The sequence below is a fragment of the Brachyistius frenatus genome, unplaced genomic scaffold (assembly GCF_029030835.1).
Source record: "Brachyistius frenatus isolate BFR_SWC_R1_liver_20210118 unplaced genomic scaffold, ASM2903083v1 Contig_32, whole genome shotgun sequence".
Taxonomy (NCBI): domain Eukaryota; kingdom Metazoa; phylum Chordata; class Actinopteri; family Embiotocidae; genus Brachyistius; species Brachyistius frenatus.
The window spans coordinates 3,544,333-3,562,062 of record NW_027210631.1 but is presented as its reverse complement, the minus strand read 5'-3'; the positions used below and the strand labels follow the sequence as shown (position 1 = coordinate 3,562,062).

The window sequence follows — 17,730 nt, the reverse complement described above, 5'->3', positions numbered from 1 at the left end:
CAGGCCTGTGGTGCAATCAGGTTACAGTTATCGGTAGGCGGGACGTCGAATCTGTGGATTTCCAATCCGATCAGTCAGATCCAACGTTCACTTCTCCCCAAAAAGTATATGCTCTTCGATCCGACAGCTGAGTTGTTAGGGCACATCCCACGTGGGTGCATCTGCTCTGAGCAGCAAGCCTCGGGTTCGGTTCCTTCACTGGGTGGACCTTTACTGCATGTCCTGCCCCTACTCAATTCCCCCTTTATTTGCTGTCTCCCTGTCCATATAAAAGAAAAGAAAAGTATTCTCTAATCTAAATTAGTAGAATTGCATACCCTTTAAGTGCCACTAGTTTTAAGTGGAGGAAATCTTTAGCCTGAACTCCTGTGGACTTTGTTTCAAATGTATTCATGTCATATATTTAGACTGCAGTTGTACTGAAAAATTGAATGTGTGTATTTGTGTGTGAGTGTGAGGCTCGGTTACTGAAACTGTTATATACTCCATGAACCCACTCTGGGTAAATAAAGGTTGGAAAAAAATACACTTTTCTTTGCTGTGCAAACCTACATGGAGCCATGAGTGCTTAGTGGGAGATCTGTTGACTCAGTATCCACTCTAATAAAATGGTATTTGTCCATGTTGTGGTGACATGTTTGTTTTAATGAACTCTTGAAAAGCTTCAATTTAAATTTAATTTTAGGTAAATTCAGTGTTTTGCAGTTCAGTTATTGGTGTTGAGACATAAATCTATTCTTAGTCTGTATTTGCTCTAATGGTCAAAATAACATCCATCTGGATAAACATCCATTTGTAAGAGGTGAGGGGTCTTTGTGAGGGTCCGTGCTCTCTCCCTCGGACAGATGAGAACTTCTTTTATGCTAAATCAAGCGGGCAGATGTTGGACTTAACAAAAACACATACTGACCATTCGCCCTCCTGTGCTGTTTGTCTGCAAGACTTTCAACTGCATCAAAACACAGATGTGGTTATTATCCTGAAAACATGGTGGGATTACATAACACATGTCTCTCCGGCCTTGAGCAAGGCACTGCCTGGCTCAAAGTTTCAATTCCCTGTCTGACTTCATCATCTTCATCTTCATGTGCGGTGAAGTCAGCTTGTCCCAGCGATGGTTCCAACACAGGAGGAGAAAGTTGCCGCGTGCATTCATGTCATTTCTGTGCCGGTTACATAACGAGAGCTTTTGTTTGACTGGTTTGTTCAATGGGAGTCTCCCCACAGTAACAGGTACGCTCCAGTCCCCAGTTTATGTAAGCTCTATTTGTTAATATTACGTTCCAAGTTCAAGCTATCAAGTTTGTTGGAAGAGAGTGGACAGGACGGCTGCTGCTGGTTCAGTTGTCGCCGTGCATATTTAACTCTTAACGAGTTGGAGAGACATTGTTGTTGAGTCGCAATCATCCAACAGAAGTGCTGCACAAAGTCAGCTCTCGTTGATTCATTTTTAAACATGGTTGTGTCTTTTCTACAACTGTGTGACTCATTCAAGGTAGCGAAGCCTTTACATGCCTGGTAAAAAAGTGAGATCACCTCCTTCATAGCCAAGATATGCAATTGAAAATTGAGTCAGACCTGTGACCGCAAACATGATGAAACATGTTTTTTCTTTTGCACTTGAACGACAATCAATGTGCTCAACATAAAGGAATAAAAACACGGAAAAGTGACAACTGTAAAAAAAAAAAAAAAAAAAAAAAGGAGCAATATAATCCACTATCACACTGTCTTTATTGCTTCTTTCATCATGTAAGTCAAATGTAATTTGCATAAAGAGCTCATGTGAGCTCCATTATCTTTATTGTTGGAGGTTAAAGGGTTAAAGTGGAGCAGCTAACTCAAGTTCATGCAGGTGAGGGCTTTTCAGGTTACTGCCTTCAGACCAAGTCATCTCAGTGTAAATTCAAAATACACCCTACTGCAATGTTAATCTTATGTCTGCTATTATATTTGGACAACAGAAGTTACTAATATTGTCTATAATCTCATGTCTGTCAATGATTTTGTTATTTTTGATTAATGAATTGGGTTTCATTTGTAACAGACTTCAGATTAATTTATTAAACACTAATAAGGTGAATCACTTTTGAAAAGCTTTTAGGTTTTTTTTTTTAACTTCAGACTAGCTACTATTATTGTTTTTAATAAGTGCCTGTTTATTCAATATAACTTTATCTTGGCTTTTTCTAAACTTTCTGTTATCAGGGGAAAATGAACATTTTGGAGGCTACAGTGCTTAAACACACGCAGCTGTGGTGTTTTTACTGAAGTTACTGAAAAGACATCGACACAAGGAGCAACTCTTTAAGTTTGAAATGACAAAGCCGAGGCTCTCATCAGACCTGCTGGCACAATGTTTGAGCTGATCGATGTGCTCCATGGCTACGTCGACATTATACGTTTTCATTTTAAAATTGGGGTGCAGTCTGTAGGCAGCCATTTCACTCCATCATCACCATCATATAATTTAAACATAAAAGTCTTAAATTCAACTCTTCTACTACATTCATAAATGAACGTTACTGTCCTGAAACATGCGTAGGATACTGTGTGAAGAGAAACGCAGTGGAGTTGAGGCACACATTGTGCAGTGCCGCCGTGTTGTCACCAACCTTCAGCTGTCTCCTTTTCCAGATATGAAAGGCATGTTCTCTTTCAGATAACTGGGTCAGACGGCTTTGTGAGTTGAGTTTCGAATAGTTCTGGCGTGTAGTTCAGAATCTCAGCCTGCAGATCCTCCAGTCTCAGAAACAGAGTCTCCACTGCAACAGATGTACAGCAGCTAGAGCAGCAGCTTTGTAAACAATATTTACTTATTGATAGACAAAAAGTATAAGAGCAGTGCCACGTGCAGCTCACATGATACAGAGGAGGAAAAAGACACCAGCAGACAGCTCGTCGTTGAACACAGCACACATGGAGGGTCAATGATGAGCATAAATGTTCTCAAGAACTACTTACCTGTTGACAGAAGTCTGAAGTGTTCATAATCATTGTCAGCTGAAGCAGGCCGACTCTCACGTGAAATGCTTTACTGAGTTTCTGTGCTGTGATTCAGAACATGAGACAACTCTTGTCACGCAGCACCAGAACAAGTCGAGCTGCTGCGCTGTGAGCTGCCCTACATGGTTATTTCTGAACTCAGTGGCCGCCCAGAACATTCAGGTGTATTCTTCTTTTGTGTTTTTGATCAGGAAACATCATCAGTGATCTTCAGTCAGACATAGGTGATGTATTTTTTCTATCCCAGAAACATTAGTCATTCCTTAAATATACGGGTATGTATACAGTATTTGTTTCAGGCTCTGCCCTGTTCTACATGAATGTAGCTGCCCCATTATTTCAGAGTCTTCTACACAGTGAGGATTTTTGTCACCTGGGACATGTTGCGTTGGGATCAGACTTCTGGCATTTTATGTGGTCATATCAGCTTGTTCTCATTTGTACGGCGTCAAATAAACTACTGCCGTTTTGTTGAAGTCATTGGCATCGGAGGCACCAAGACTGCCCGGGTCGAAGAAGAAGGTCATTTGACCGAGTAGAAAGAGTGACAAAGTTTGTGTAGGGAGGCCGATGGGGGTATTGGATGGAACAAATACTGGACTTTCACCTTGGACATTGAAGTTTGAGTACGTAAGAAAGCAAAAGTTAACATGGATTTCTTGCATGAGTAAGTTAGTTGGGTAAGGGAATGTATTTACTTTATGTAACTTATGGAAAGTAACTTAAAGGACATGTGTAACTTTGAAAGTACTTATCTTTAACCAAAACCATAATCTTTTTCTAACCCTAATCAATAAGTTTTGATCCCTAAACATTAGAAACTGCAACAGTGTCACATTAAACCAAAACCATGATCTTTTCCTGAGCATAACCTCGTGGTTTTTAGTGCCTAAACCTAAAACACCTTGCGTTTCAATACTGTGTGAAACGCAGTGATGAAACTGCAGTATTTGACGCCCTGGAATGAGAACAGTTTGTGCATTTTGAACCTCTTTCAGAGGCTTCTGGTTCTGAGTTTCCAACCAACCAGTTTCAGAGTCAGTACAAGCTGAAGCAAAAGAGAGGTGCTGGGCGACAGCTACCTTGTCAGAAGAAAGGCCACTCAAAGGCAATGATCATAAAGTATTTATATGTTGCACAATAATAGAGAAATAAAGGTTACTTACTGTGTGCCTGGGAAAATGTTGTTCACTGGAGGATAAAACCAAAAGAATGCACAAAAACTAAGTTGACTGTCCATATATGAAACATTAAAGTGAGACAGTTACTCTGTGAAAGTCTGCAAGATGGGGGAAAAAAAGTCATCTATCAGGATAAACGTAGCATTTCCTGCTTTTTCCCTGCTATTTGTTCTACACCTTGTTTCAATTTTTGCAAATAAACATGTATTTCAAACTAAAAAAATTATATTTTTCTTTTGATCTTGTGAATGTGCTACTAGAAGATATACCGCATATTAGTGTAGTATGTTTGACAGCCAGCAGTGTTTTTAATCTCATGTGGAATGGGATTACAAATGTTTAGAAATGCCTAAATACATAAATGCCTGTTTTTTAAATGGACTCGTTGGAGTCGTTATTTCTTTGAAAAAAAAATCCTCCAGCACAGAGAGTCCCGTGTTCGTATTCATAGGTTTGTCTGCAGTAAATGGAAGAAGAACAGAGATTTGTGCAACAGAAATACTCGATGAGTGAGCAGACAAAGAAAAGGGTGCTGCAGCAAATCAAAGAAAGAATGAGAGCGCCACCCACGCTGTTTGACTGACAGCTGAACTCTGAGGAGCGAAGTGCAGAGAAAAGGAGTTAAGTAGGACCACACTGTAGACATCTGGCAGATTATTGGTAAGAAGAGAAGCAAAATGTACTAAACATAAAAAGTAGCCATCAGAAAGTTCCTGTTGCAGACACCTGGAAGAGTTTAAAGAGGAAAAACGATTTCTACACTAATTTTTTTAGCTCTTTTCATTTTCCGTATTGTTTTGAAATGTATTTTTCTTCAAAGATTCATACATTGTTACCTGCTTTTTATAACTCTTTTACTTGTGCGCCTGATGTTGTCATGTCCAGTCTGAAACTTTTTTGTTTTCTGGTTATTCCTACAAAGACGTACGGGGAGTCTGGAATAGTATTTTTAGATTGATGTTAATTGAGGTTGCCGTTGTTTAATCTTTGTTTTACAGCTGCATTGTTTTTTTCTTTATTATTTTGACTATACTTTTAAGTTTTGTATCTTCTTCTGTGAATCACTTTTCGATGCTTTATTGTGTTTCTGAATGGTGCAATACAAATGTCATTTCAGTTGAATAAATACATCTAAATAACATATACACAGATTTTTAATGAGTATTCACATCCTGGTTAATGGTTCAATCCTTGAAAACAAATGAACATTTTAAAACAGGAGAGTTTTTTTTGTTTTTTGTTGTGAAATTCTGAATTGGAATGAAGTAAAAAAATAAAATAATAATAATAATAATATGCATCCCTCTGAAAAGGTAAACGATCCTCAGACTGTCCACCACATGAAAACTTAAATGAAGGTTTACAGGGAAATTCTTCCACTATTTCTGACACTACTCCCATCTTTGCTCCTGCTTTCCCTTTAAAACAGAACTACAGTGAACGGGCAGTGCGGAGCTCTTTCCTCCCACAACGTGGTCAGCCAGAATGTAAACAAAGGATCTGACTCAGAAAACGACCGCAATCATTGAATAAACCTTTTCTTTTTTCTTTTCTTTTTTATCTTAAACGTTGCGCAATCGTACTTTAGCCACTGCAAATATGTATAGTTTACTGATTACCATACGGGAAGATTACACATTTTCAGATGAGGAAATTGTTGACTCAATCCACTTAATTTATGGCCACAAGATGTTTTCCAGCTTTTAAGTATCTTTTAAGTACCTGGAGCACACAAAAAAAGAGGTCTCGGAGAGAACAAGGGGCCCCCAGCAGCGTGCGGTGGCGTAACACGACGCTTCGAAGGTTGCCATCATCACATGGCAGATGGAAATTTCCACTGAGTCTCCTTGCTTGTTAAATGGGAAGGGTCTTCAACTCTTGTTTCCAGTAGTCCGCCTCCTCCTCCGCCCGCTGCAGCTGTTCGCCGCTCCGACACACTCGGTAAGACCCCAAAACTTCCTTCCACATCTCTTCTTTATTCCTTTTCTCTCCCTCGTGTGATTAGATGGTTAATTTCTGACCATGTTTGACGCGCGGAAAGCGGGCAGTTTAATTCCGGTTATTTCTCAGCCTGGAGGTTTGATAGCCCCAATTAGAAAATGTAAGAAAATAAAAAGCAGACTCTGATGTCCGTGGATTTAACTGATTTTACAGCCTTCTTTCTTGTTTCATTTACCATTTCTTCTCGTGTTTGTAAAGTGAGCCCGCTGTCTTTTAAAGAGCAGCTGTCTGTGGAGCGCTTCTTGCAGGGTGTTGCCTGAAGTCAACATAAAGCAGCGTGGACGCGACAGGCACGCGTCTTTATTTATCATAAGAGATAATCTCGCTTCATTGTGGTCATTGTTCAGTGTCACCAAAAACTACAAAGTCTCTCAAGCCACCGGTTGATCATCCGGACCGAAACGTGATTTTTTTTTTTTTTTTTTTGCGTGGAGCCGTTGTATCCTGCTTGCTGCGACTGCCTCGCCGCGTTCACTGAAAAACAAAAAGGCAACACACAAAGGCGAGTCTTTATCGTTCCCAGTCTGCATCATCAGTGTCTGCTTCCACAGTGTGTCTGCAGCGCAGAAATCATATGGATCATTGTTTGGCAGTGGTGGATTGTGGGAAAAGGTAAATAAAAGGTTGACAAATATGGATGCTGGCTTATGTAACATGCGGAGTGTGGCCTGCAGAGCGCACTAAGGACTAACAAATATGTTATGACTGCAATCACAGGCTCGAATTGATGCCATGCTTTGATGGGAAACATTATATAAGTTATTGGAGTTCATTTTAACTCGATTTAAGCTCTAAAAACTTCTCCTGGACTCCCCTGAGTGGATTCTTTTCTCTGAAAACTACAGAAACAAGGTTGGTTTTTTTTAGGTTATGTTGTAAAAGTGATCATGTGTATACTGCACGTACTGTAGTCACTCAGAGGTGGAAAATCAGACGAATTTAATTGGCAAGACAACAAGTAATGTTGAGGATTTTCCAAAATCTGCTTTTCCTCAGCTGCTTTTCAGACTTGCGTCGCTTGTCGTGACTTTCTTCACTATAATATTCCACTTTCATTATTTTCTCGAGTCAGTTCTGGTTCCGTTATTTGAAGCAGCCCACCGGCCGCACACATCAGACTGACAGCTCAGGACTGAAAACGCAGACAGCCGGAGAATATCAGGGCTTCGGTATATTTAAGCGGTGACTTCAGGTTCTGTCGCTGCCCCGCTGAACACTAAAAATACCCGGTTGCCACACAGTGAATGTACTCTTTTAAAGCCAGGGCAGTTTGCTCCTGACTTGCATAATAGTGATCTGGTTGTAGCCTCCCCAAATGAAGCTCCACCTCCAGCCATGGTCAAGTTTTATGCTGTGTGTGTGTGGTGATGATGAAACCTTTAGTGAAGGCGCAACACAGACTGGAGTTATTGAAGAAAGATTAAGGCTGCTTTTAAAAAGGATTACAAAGTAAAGTGTGAATTGGATGAAGTTTAAATGGAGGTGTGTAAAAGCTACTTACTTCGTTTAAAGGTTCGTTCCAGCTCTTTAAAAGTACACTTCCAGAAGGTTTGAGGACGTACAACACTCAAGTTTATTAAAAAAAATAATCAAAATACGAAAATTTAGAAGTTGAAATATCCTGACTTTTACTTCCTGGTCCGGATAATTCATTTCCCAGGCACATTGTTAGTGTCTTTTATTTGCCTGTTTTACATACTTAGATATTGCAATGCTTCCATAAAGAAGACCCCTAATTACTGCGACTTTTCCTTTCTACACTGATCGAGACAATGCTGCCATAGACTGGGACTTTTGGGACTTTTTCAGAACTGAAACACCGGTTCAAGGTCCAAACCAAGGTGCATGTTTCTGATACATTCTGAACATCTGATCTGGTTCATTTTGGCTTTACTTTGCAATTCTGCGAGTGCATTTAGAACTTTGCATGGCGAACCTACATCCTTGTACTTTACATTGATTGGTTTGTGGACATGCGTGCGTCTGACGTCGGTGTGTTGACACTTCAGCCTGTAGCCTTTTCTGTTTTAACACAGAAAACTGAATGAACAGATTCATTTCATTGCCACTATGGTGCTTCAACCGACACCAATTTTCCTCTCAGAAAGTGCGTTTTGTTATTTTTGTGCATTTTTAAAGCTGGGTTTTGATTTCTTTGTCAGACCAGATTCCAGTTAGATGCTCTATTCTTCTCCTCGTGCTAACATGGCTCATTTTTGCTTCTTTTCTGGTTCGTTTCCTTTTTCTATCATTTAATGAGCTGCCTTGATGCCCTATAATTGGTCCAAAAAAAAAAAAAAAAAAAAAAAAAAAAAATTCCGTGTTTTCACACTGCAAACAAACCAAATCATGATTTGTTTTGATCTGGACCGGAACCACCTCTTTTGGTCAAACTAAATTCTGATCCTTTGGTGCAGACCGTTGTCTGAGGCTCCTTTCACACCTGCTACTTTGGTTTGCACCAAACTGAAAAGTCCAACGGTCCGGACTAGACAAGGTAGATGTGAAAGCACCCTTAGATAGCCTGCTGATGTTCCAGAGTCAGAACTGTGACGTGACACAACAGTGTGGGGCTGGAGTCCCATGAAATGCTGGTCCTCAATGCCTTTGTAAAAGGGAGAGCCGACATGGTGCCAATTTGTCTCTGTGACCACCTTCACTGCGGCACAATAACACCTTCCCATTCAGTATCCGTACCTTTTTATACAGAACAGCAAGGCGTAGTAACGGAGCAACATTCCCGCCTTGAACAGGTTGTGTAAAAGCGGCCTCCACAGAGATTATAGTTACGTAGTTGTCCAGCTGTTTTCTCAGGCTGGCTGGCTGGTAAACCGACCTCCATGTGTAACATCAGCGGATCGCCCCTTTAATGTTGCACCTGTAGACTTTAACACATTTTGTTAAAACATTCTACAGTAACTTTTACCAAAGCTGCAGGTGAGGAGGAAATTCCAGCACAAGTCCGAACACCTGTCAGCAGGGCGGAGCTTGGCCGCAGCTCCTGGCTCCTCATTGGCTGTGAGGAGACCTAAATGACAACTGTAGGTCGGCCCCTGCTGCTTAGCGGGGTGGTGGTGGTGGGTTGGGGGGGGTCCCATAGGTTTGTCAGCTTTCCAAAAATAACTGTCAACACTTTCAATTGAGATGTGAGAAAGTGATACGCCCTACAATCAAAGAAGGCGCCAATTCATACCTGCAGGATTACATAATTCACCAACCTGGAATGTGTGATTTAATAACTGCATGCATGTGGGATTGTTTGTGGTTTTTTTATTCATGTAAAACTTTGTTGATCCACGTAGGGGAATTCTGCCTCTTTTTCTCGGCCAACATGGTGGTCAGGGGTCAGAGGTCAGCTGCAGGGGTTCGGTGTCTTGCTGAAGATCATATAAACATCAGGGGATGTTTGCCGATGCAGCTGCCTCAGCACTTTGTTCACTCCACAAAACCTTTACAACGTGTGCGGTTCGTGTTGACAACCGAGTTTACTTCTATTATAATATTTGTCATATTAAAGTCATTGTTAATATGGAGATCCACGTAATCTGTGATGGTAACCTAAAAAAGTCACATGCATTTTATTTATTAGCAGTTTCATGCAAGAGTCCTCAAGCTCAGTATTTAAAGGTAATCCCATGTCCTTTTTTAAATGCCATGTTCTTCCTTAAAGAATGCAACATGTCCAGTGACAGGCCTGCAGCCTGGTATCAGTCAATGCTAGCGGCTACAAGTAAAGGTAAATGAAGCCAACACTGTTCCTGTGCATGTCAAGATAGAGTATATTTATACTTTTTCTTTCTTTACTATGTACACTTTTTTTTTCTCCAAGTGAGAAAATGTTATGCTCCCAGTTCTCCTGACCCGTTTACTCTGTTAAAGTTACTGCATTACACTGTTAAAACAAACAACACTTCTTGTATCCGTTGCAAATTAAAAGCTCTGTATAATTTCAGTTAACAGAAACCCTTCATTTCTTAACAAAACTTGTATTTTGAAATATTTACAGGAACATTTTGTCACTGATATCAGACAAAACACCTTAGATTGGTAATACAAAACAACTGATGAAAATAACAGGATGTTAGAAAAATTACTCCGAGGCTGGATTCAAAATCAAACACATCGGACATTTATTCTTGCAAGAAGGAGCAAATACATGTACACTCAAAGAAAGATGTCCAGCATTGCTCGAAGTCTCTCCTCCGTAGTTCATCTTATATACAGTGTGACAAACAGTTGACAGTCATCCCCACTTCCTCTGTATATCGGATTTTGTAGATAGTACCGAGTGAGGTCGTAGGTCACAAGATAAAGGTACAGAGACGTAACTGAGACTACAGAACCATGTTGTGCAACAGTAATTTTTTTCTGAGACAATAGGAAGATGTTGTGCAACAGATAGACAAATATTTGACAAGTACGATGAGCTCATTATTTTTCCATCACATGATTATATTGTTCACTATTTATTGAATAAAAATGATAGAAATATACATGACTGATTATTGTATGTAAACTTGCCATTGTAGGACCAGTGGTTCAGGGGCCTAATTTTACCCCTCAACAACGTAACCACTCGGGTATGTAGGTCTTTCCTTTTCTAAACTACTTAGCTAACGTCATTGATATGGGGCAAAATGTTACGGAAAAGTTTGGAAAATTCATCTGTAAAAATGAGTGGAAAGGAACCACGGCTTAACTGTGTGTGTGTGTGTCAGAGAGAGATGCACTCCACACTTGAACAAATAGCACTACACCCCTTCATAAAGTCCCACAATTTGCCTCTAAACAACCAGGACACACCAAGTTCATGGTCACTGAAAGGTCCAATGAACCATCTTGTGTAATTAAATTGACCTAAATCACAAATTAATGCTTACCTAATGTAGAAAGGTATCTCTCAGTTTGGGCTAATTTAATACTGTTTACTTTGATTGCATTAGATAAACATGTCACAGGTGGGAGGGGAGAAGATGACAGTCGCCCGATATCTTTAAACAGGTAGTGAGGCCAGTTGTGTGTATTTCTCTGATTGTACTTCGGTGAAGAACTTAGAAATGTGCAGAATTGTGTACCCAGTGTTTGTGATGGTCTGTTGAGGACAGTCAGAGTTCAACATGCTGCAAACAAGAGAAACAAGGAGCAGATTATTCTGAAAATGTGCTCGGTTGCTGAATGAGCAAACGGGCTGTGCTCTCCAGTTACAGTCAGAGGATGTTTTTGTGGTGGACAACGGCACAGACTGAACCTTTTTAGTGTTTAAGCTCCATATCAGTCAAACTGAAACTGAAGTCAGATCCGACTGTTCCCGACTGATCCAGAGTCGAGGTCGAAACCTTGTACTCGAGAGGAATTGCATACTAAACAAGATGTTGTCGTCATTATTAGCGCACGAGCTGGCAGATCAATACTCATTGATAAGATGAAGAGAGAGAGAGTTCACAACAGGTTAAGAAACACTCGGCTTATGTACAAAAGGCCAATACGGTGTTTACTCAAGGCTGGCCGGCCTTTAATGTCACATGACAACTCTGGAGTCAGAGAGGTTTTGTCAATATGGTTGTTGTTTTTTTCCACGAATCTGATTTGTTTTAGATCCGTCATAGAAAAGTCCACTTCTATGTAACAGTTTTAATGTAAATGATCAGTGTCCTCCACCAGATAGAAATCCTGATTGAAACCAAACCAAATGTTCTTTGTGATTTTCTGCCTTCTTTCTGAGAATCAGTTTTCTGCATAAATTCAGGCAGCGACAAGAAACTAAGATTTGGACTGGTGTGGAGGAAAGGAAGTCTCTGAAGCTATCCGACCGGCAGATAAGCGCTGCCTCCACAACTTCTTTTAGGAAGAGCATATAAAGTCTAACTCAGTAATTACTCAATTAAATACCACAATCTTCTTATGCTCATGCGTTCTATATTATTCAAATCATATAAACTCTGCCAAAGACGTATTGGCTCACATGAATTGAGTTGTGTTCAGACATCTCGACCGCTGAACAAGTTATTGGAACAGCAAAGGAGTGAAATTAGTGCAATGGTACAAGCAAAGACCAACTTTTTTCTTCTTTTTTGACCCATGTGTTTTTAGCCGTGCTAGCGACGAGGCTTTAGGGATGGTAATATCAACCGCCGAATAAAAAGAAAAGTGTAGTTGTAGTTGTAAAATTTTAACCAAACATAAAGCCACAATGGAGCACAGATTTCTTTTTTTACAGTTAAGATATGCTGTAAACTGCAAAAACAATATAACATAAAACGAATATGTAAAAGTGCTTAAAATGATCCTAGCAGGTGTTGATGCATACAACAACAAACTACAGAAATAATCAGCTGAATTTTAGTCACTACTAGACTTGTGAGGCTTTACGACAACTATCATGTCTGAGAACTATGAACTGGTGGATTTCTATGATAAAATGCAGTGTCGAAAAAAAACAGGTTGATGTGAAGTGGAAACCTACAAGATGTGTTTTTGGCTTTTAGCTTTGACCTATGTATGAAAATGACCTCTGGATTTCTTGAAGCCAGATGTTAATGGTGGATCACAGCCTGTCCTGATGGTCCGTCCTCATGCTCTGGAGATGTAAAATGTGTAACCGCAGTGTGATGGAAGGAAATACATAAGAGGGTGGGAGTTGTCTCAAAGTGCTGCATATGATAAATTCCTCCCGAGTGGAAACACACACAGATTGAATCATCCGGAGGAGCATGTGTGGCTCTCAGCTCGCTGTACTTCGGTGGCCGTTTACCACACAAGGACACAAGTGAAAGTAACCAGCAACTTTAAATCTGTCCTGTATGACATACTTCACTACTGCCGAATAGTTGGGTTGGGCATCATTACACATTGCTGCTGCATGATGGTTTAGTTTTGATGAGATGGTTATGATTTGAACTTGGGAGAAAGAGGGCTTAATGACTTAAAGGAATAGTTTAACATTGCTTCATTTCGGGGAACTTTCCAGAAAACTAAAGGCTTCCTTCAGGCCTTTGTTATCTGCATTTACCATGCAGATGAGGCAAAAATCTGTCAGGCTGACATGTCAGAAAGAGCCAGAGTCCTGCTGAATATATTTTTCTCTGCATAAATGCTTGAGACTTCAGTCCATCTATCATAGAACTTACTCAGTAGTTTTGTGGTTGTGTTGAAGCAGTTGAAGGTTTTTCTAATTTTCTGGTCGTTGGCTAAAGTTGTAGCTTACTGGACCAATCAGAAACGTTCAGTGGTGCGAACCCCACCAAGTTACAAAACACTTCTCTCTTGAGCACAAGAACCCTGAGGTCCATAAAATGTTTCTGGTGGCTTTTGTTAATTTAACATACCTGCTCAGGTATGTATACAACAAACAGGATATAGTCTGTCAATTAGTAAAATCTAAAGCTTCTGGGAGAATCGTTTACCTCTAAATAGTGTCCAGCAAGCAGATATCCTCTGTTTACAGTCTTTATTGCAAATCTAAACTGATTCACTGCAACTTAATTGTTACAGAAAAATACAACATTTAAAGAGAAGCCGAGGTCCTTCGGGACAGATTTAATCCCTCAAATGAAGTTACAGGAAACCATTAGCAGCCTGGTGTTCATATGGTTATGCAGTTCAACCCAAGTTGTGATCATTAGTGACTGATAGTTTTAATAATTTCTGTTCCACAGGTCAGAGAAGTAGTTATGTAAGGTGGGAACTTCTCTTTAACAGCTCCAGTTATTCATCCAAACTCCCTCATTAATCTGTCTGTGTGTCTTCCAGTGGAGGGCTGTGGTTGCAAATTGCAGCTCCCATGATGTGTGTTAATTTGTGTAACTGAGTCAGCGTGAAGCAAACATGCCCTGATAACTTTCCACTAACTTTTTAAATAACATGCTGTAAAAAAGATGGGATTTTCCTATTTTGAATAAAGTTTATTGTGTAGTGTGCTTGAAATGGATTTAGAGGTTTTTAATTGCAAATGTCCCAAGGCTTCTCTTGAATGGTTTGACCTGTATAACGCATTTCTACACATGACAAAGACTCATATGATGTACTGTATGTTACATCATATAGCGGTGTGCTATTTGGTAAACAAGTGCCCACAGATGATAGATTTTGCATGCAGGGGACAGAAATATATGTTGCTCTGGACCTGTGAAATTCTTCAATAGGCCCCTTTCAGTTATTTTAAGGAGTTCGGTAGATTCACACTATTCAGAGAAATACATGCCCCAACCTTCACCTGTGCTTTGGTCTTTTTAGATTTTATTTTATTTTGCATTTGGCCAGATATTTGGATGTCATCTGGCCAATGATTTATCAGCAGAATGTGTTTGGTATTTGCACCCGGTCACATGGGAATGAGATGTATAGGCAAAATTTAGAGGCCTTCAAATTCCAGCTCATGATGAGCACCGACACAGACGTTGGGTTTCACAACAAAGATTCAGGCGGATTGCAGGTAGAGAAGCTAAGGTCCCTGGTGTCAGGTTAGGGATGTTTTGGTCAGAAAAGGGAGGTTAATAACCCCTTGATTCATAACAGAAACATCCTCCATGGCCTCTTTTTTACTGGCTGATAACAACACACTCCATTATTCTCCTGCTACAGAAATGACCACAATCACACACCAGAAAACTCTGTGTTGATTTCTTTTTAGCACTAAGTTAGGGTCAAACCCGGCAGCGAAATCACAAGTGTACACTGAAATATATTGAAATAACCAAACAGTGTTTCCTCACCTCTTGTTTGAGCAATCCCTTTCACAAACCCCCGGGTAAAAACAAAACCAAAAAGTAGACTCTTCAAAATACATCTAAAATGTTACGGCAGGCTCCTGCAGTAGGACTCTGCTCGTAAAATGACAAACTTTTCCCAAAAACACTTGGCAGAGAGAGGGGAGACAGCTGAAGCAATGGTCAACATTTACTGGAAAGACTGAGAACAAAACTGAAAGTATGGAAGCTTACATCCTCTTCCAGTCAGACTAATCAATATACATTTTATTATTGACCATCCACACCCTGTTTTATAATCTAGGGAAAATTGTTGCACCAAAATATGGTAGGTGATTTTAATTTAAATGGGTATCCATTGATTTTACTTCCAAATATGGATGAATCTCCTGCAGTTCCCATAATGCAACTTAACATCTTTCTTGAGTCCATCATTGCTTGTTTAACGTCAATTTTTCAACTCAAGCACAAACACAAGAGGACATTATCAGGGTTATTTGGTCACACTTTGGGTACCTTCCTACAGAGACTTCATACAGTAGTACTTCTTATGACAAGTACACAGATCTTTACACGTGTGGAATTGGTGAACTGCCTCTTTAGGTTTTTCTTCTAAACATTACAGGGTTGTATTGGGGCTGATACAAATCATGACATGCATCAAGTCATTTTGTTCCTGCTTGAACAATGTTAATAAAACCAGATTCTGACAATGGAGATATCAGAGACTTTTCTTCAACTGGATCCGTGGAAGTATCTTTTTGTTTTTTGTTTGTGTGCGAGACGTATTTGACCTCTAACACTGAGCTCGGGCTCTTCTATAGCTGGCCATTGCACCGCTCTTAAGTTTTCTGATCTCCAAACCCCGAGGCTAACTGCCGTCCCCATTAGATATGGAGCCTGATTGGCCCATGAACAGCTTTCCAGTCACAGGTGATTGGCTGAGTATGTGTGTGAAGCCCACACGCACTCTTCAACGTTTGCTATGCCATTTAAGAAATGTCCCTGCAGCCACATGGGGGAATCATGGCGAGGAGTTCACTGTTGTTGGGAATTTGGATTTCATTTCATTTCAGTTGTTGTTTTTTGTAGTGATTGGATTATTTTTCTGTGGCTTCTTTTTTTTTTTTTTTACAAAATGACCAAAACTCACCTGACTCAAAGAAAAGTCTGTTAATATGGAGTCATCCGATTTTGAGATTGGCCTATGTTTTCTCACAATTGAACTTTTCAGCCAACTAAGATGTACTCAATCTTGCAATGTTAATGAAAATGAAAAGTAATTGGTGGATCTGCCCTTGTGATTTGTGTCCAAACTTCAATGGAGAGGTGGTTTCTATTATCCTGCAGACAAACATGAACTAACAAACCACTCCAAACACACATCCTCCTTGGTTACGTTAATAAAGGCACAACTTTGTTTTGCTGCTGTAGCTTTGTTTGGTCTGTTATAACCTGTATAACCATGTGGTGGCTAATTTTAGCTAAAGTTGACAAGCTTGTGGTCACAGGAGCTGCTGTTCAAAAAAAGCTACATGATCAATCTCGCTGTATAAAGATTCCCCATATTATTTATTTGAATCGACCGGCACTTCTTGTGTTAGCATGATTGTTGAGATAGCCTATTGCTTGACTTTTCCTGAATTTAAAGGTAGACTAGAAGAAAAACCACATTCATCTTCTTACAAATGAAAAGATAAATGAATAAGCAAGAAAAGATCCTTTTTGTCAATCAGACTCGCAGATAATTCTTTGACAGCCTCAAGACCAATCTTACTGGGTCTGGTGTAGCGTCGGCCACGTTAGCAAACCATCAACTTAAATCATTTCTCAGATTGTATTTAAACATCGAATAACCCTTTTTAATATCACTTTACTCTTCTGTGAAGAAGTGTTGATTTAGTTGGAATTTGCTGACATAGGCACACTCGAAAGATTTTCAACATTTGGATGCTTTCATTTAAAGACACGAATAAGGTTTTCATGGATAATGTTCAGCCCAGTTGAAGGATTGTTTCTTCTATGACATGGGAAAAGTTTTTTTGAAACCAGGTACATAAAGTTCATAGTTTCTTAGCTGCTCACTGATTTTCAGACCAAATTGGCGATGCAGTTTGTTTCTTTCATGCTGCGTCTGTGTGTGTGTGTGTGTGTGTGTGTGTGTGTGTGTGTGTGTGTGTGTGTGTGTACCCCCACACACACACACACACACACACATTTGGACAGCATGACAAAGTGTACAGATAAAACCCTGACACAAACCTGACCTTGGGCGCCGCGACATCCCGACAACGCTGTCCTCTGATTGGTTGGCCGGCGGCACGGCCTACCCCTGAAACCACTGCACCTGGGCATCTGTGTGCGGCTGCGTGTGCAAGCGATTGTCTGTGATGAGTTCACCAGTCTGCTCATGGCCGGCCGGTGGCTCTGTCTGACCTCAGTCTCTCATCAGTCAACATGTGATTATGACTATTATTATGTCTTGAGGCAACTGTTGCTATATAAGAGCGTTGGTGCGCGCTGATGTCTTCAGTCTGATGGTGGCGAACATACAATGTACACAATGATGTCACAATATAGATCTATCTATCTATTGCTGATCTATCTATCTGCCTATCTATCTATATCTAATCTATCTATATCTAATTTAACTATCTATCTTTCTTTACCTTTTTAAAAAAAATTAACTTCTTGCTCATTCCTGTATGTGTGTGTGTGTGTGTGTGTGTGTGTGTGTGTGTGTGTGTGTGTGTGTGTGTGTGTGTGTGTGTGTGTGTGTGTGTGTGCATTGGGGGGAGGAGGTGCAGGGGGGTTATGACCCTGCCTATGACTGTGCT

General features: G+C 40.2%; 1 protein-coding gene across 1 annotated transcript in view; it reads left to right on the top strand.

Moving 5' to 3' along the window:
• Positions 1 to 6,041: 6,041 nt before the first annotated feature.
• Positions 6,042 to 17,730, top strand: part of slc38a4 (solute carrier family 38 member 4) — a 37,347-nt gene continuing 25,658 nt past the window's right edge. Inside the window, exon 1 of the mRNA XM_069700163.1 lies at positions 6,042 to 6,128. The gene's annotated coding sequence lies outside the window, so the exon portion shown is untranslated. The remainder of the gene's footprint in view (positions 6,129 to 17,730) is intronic.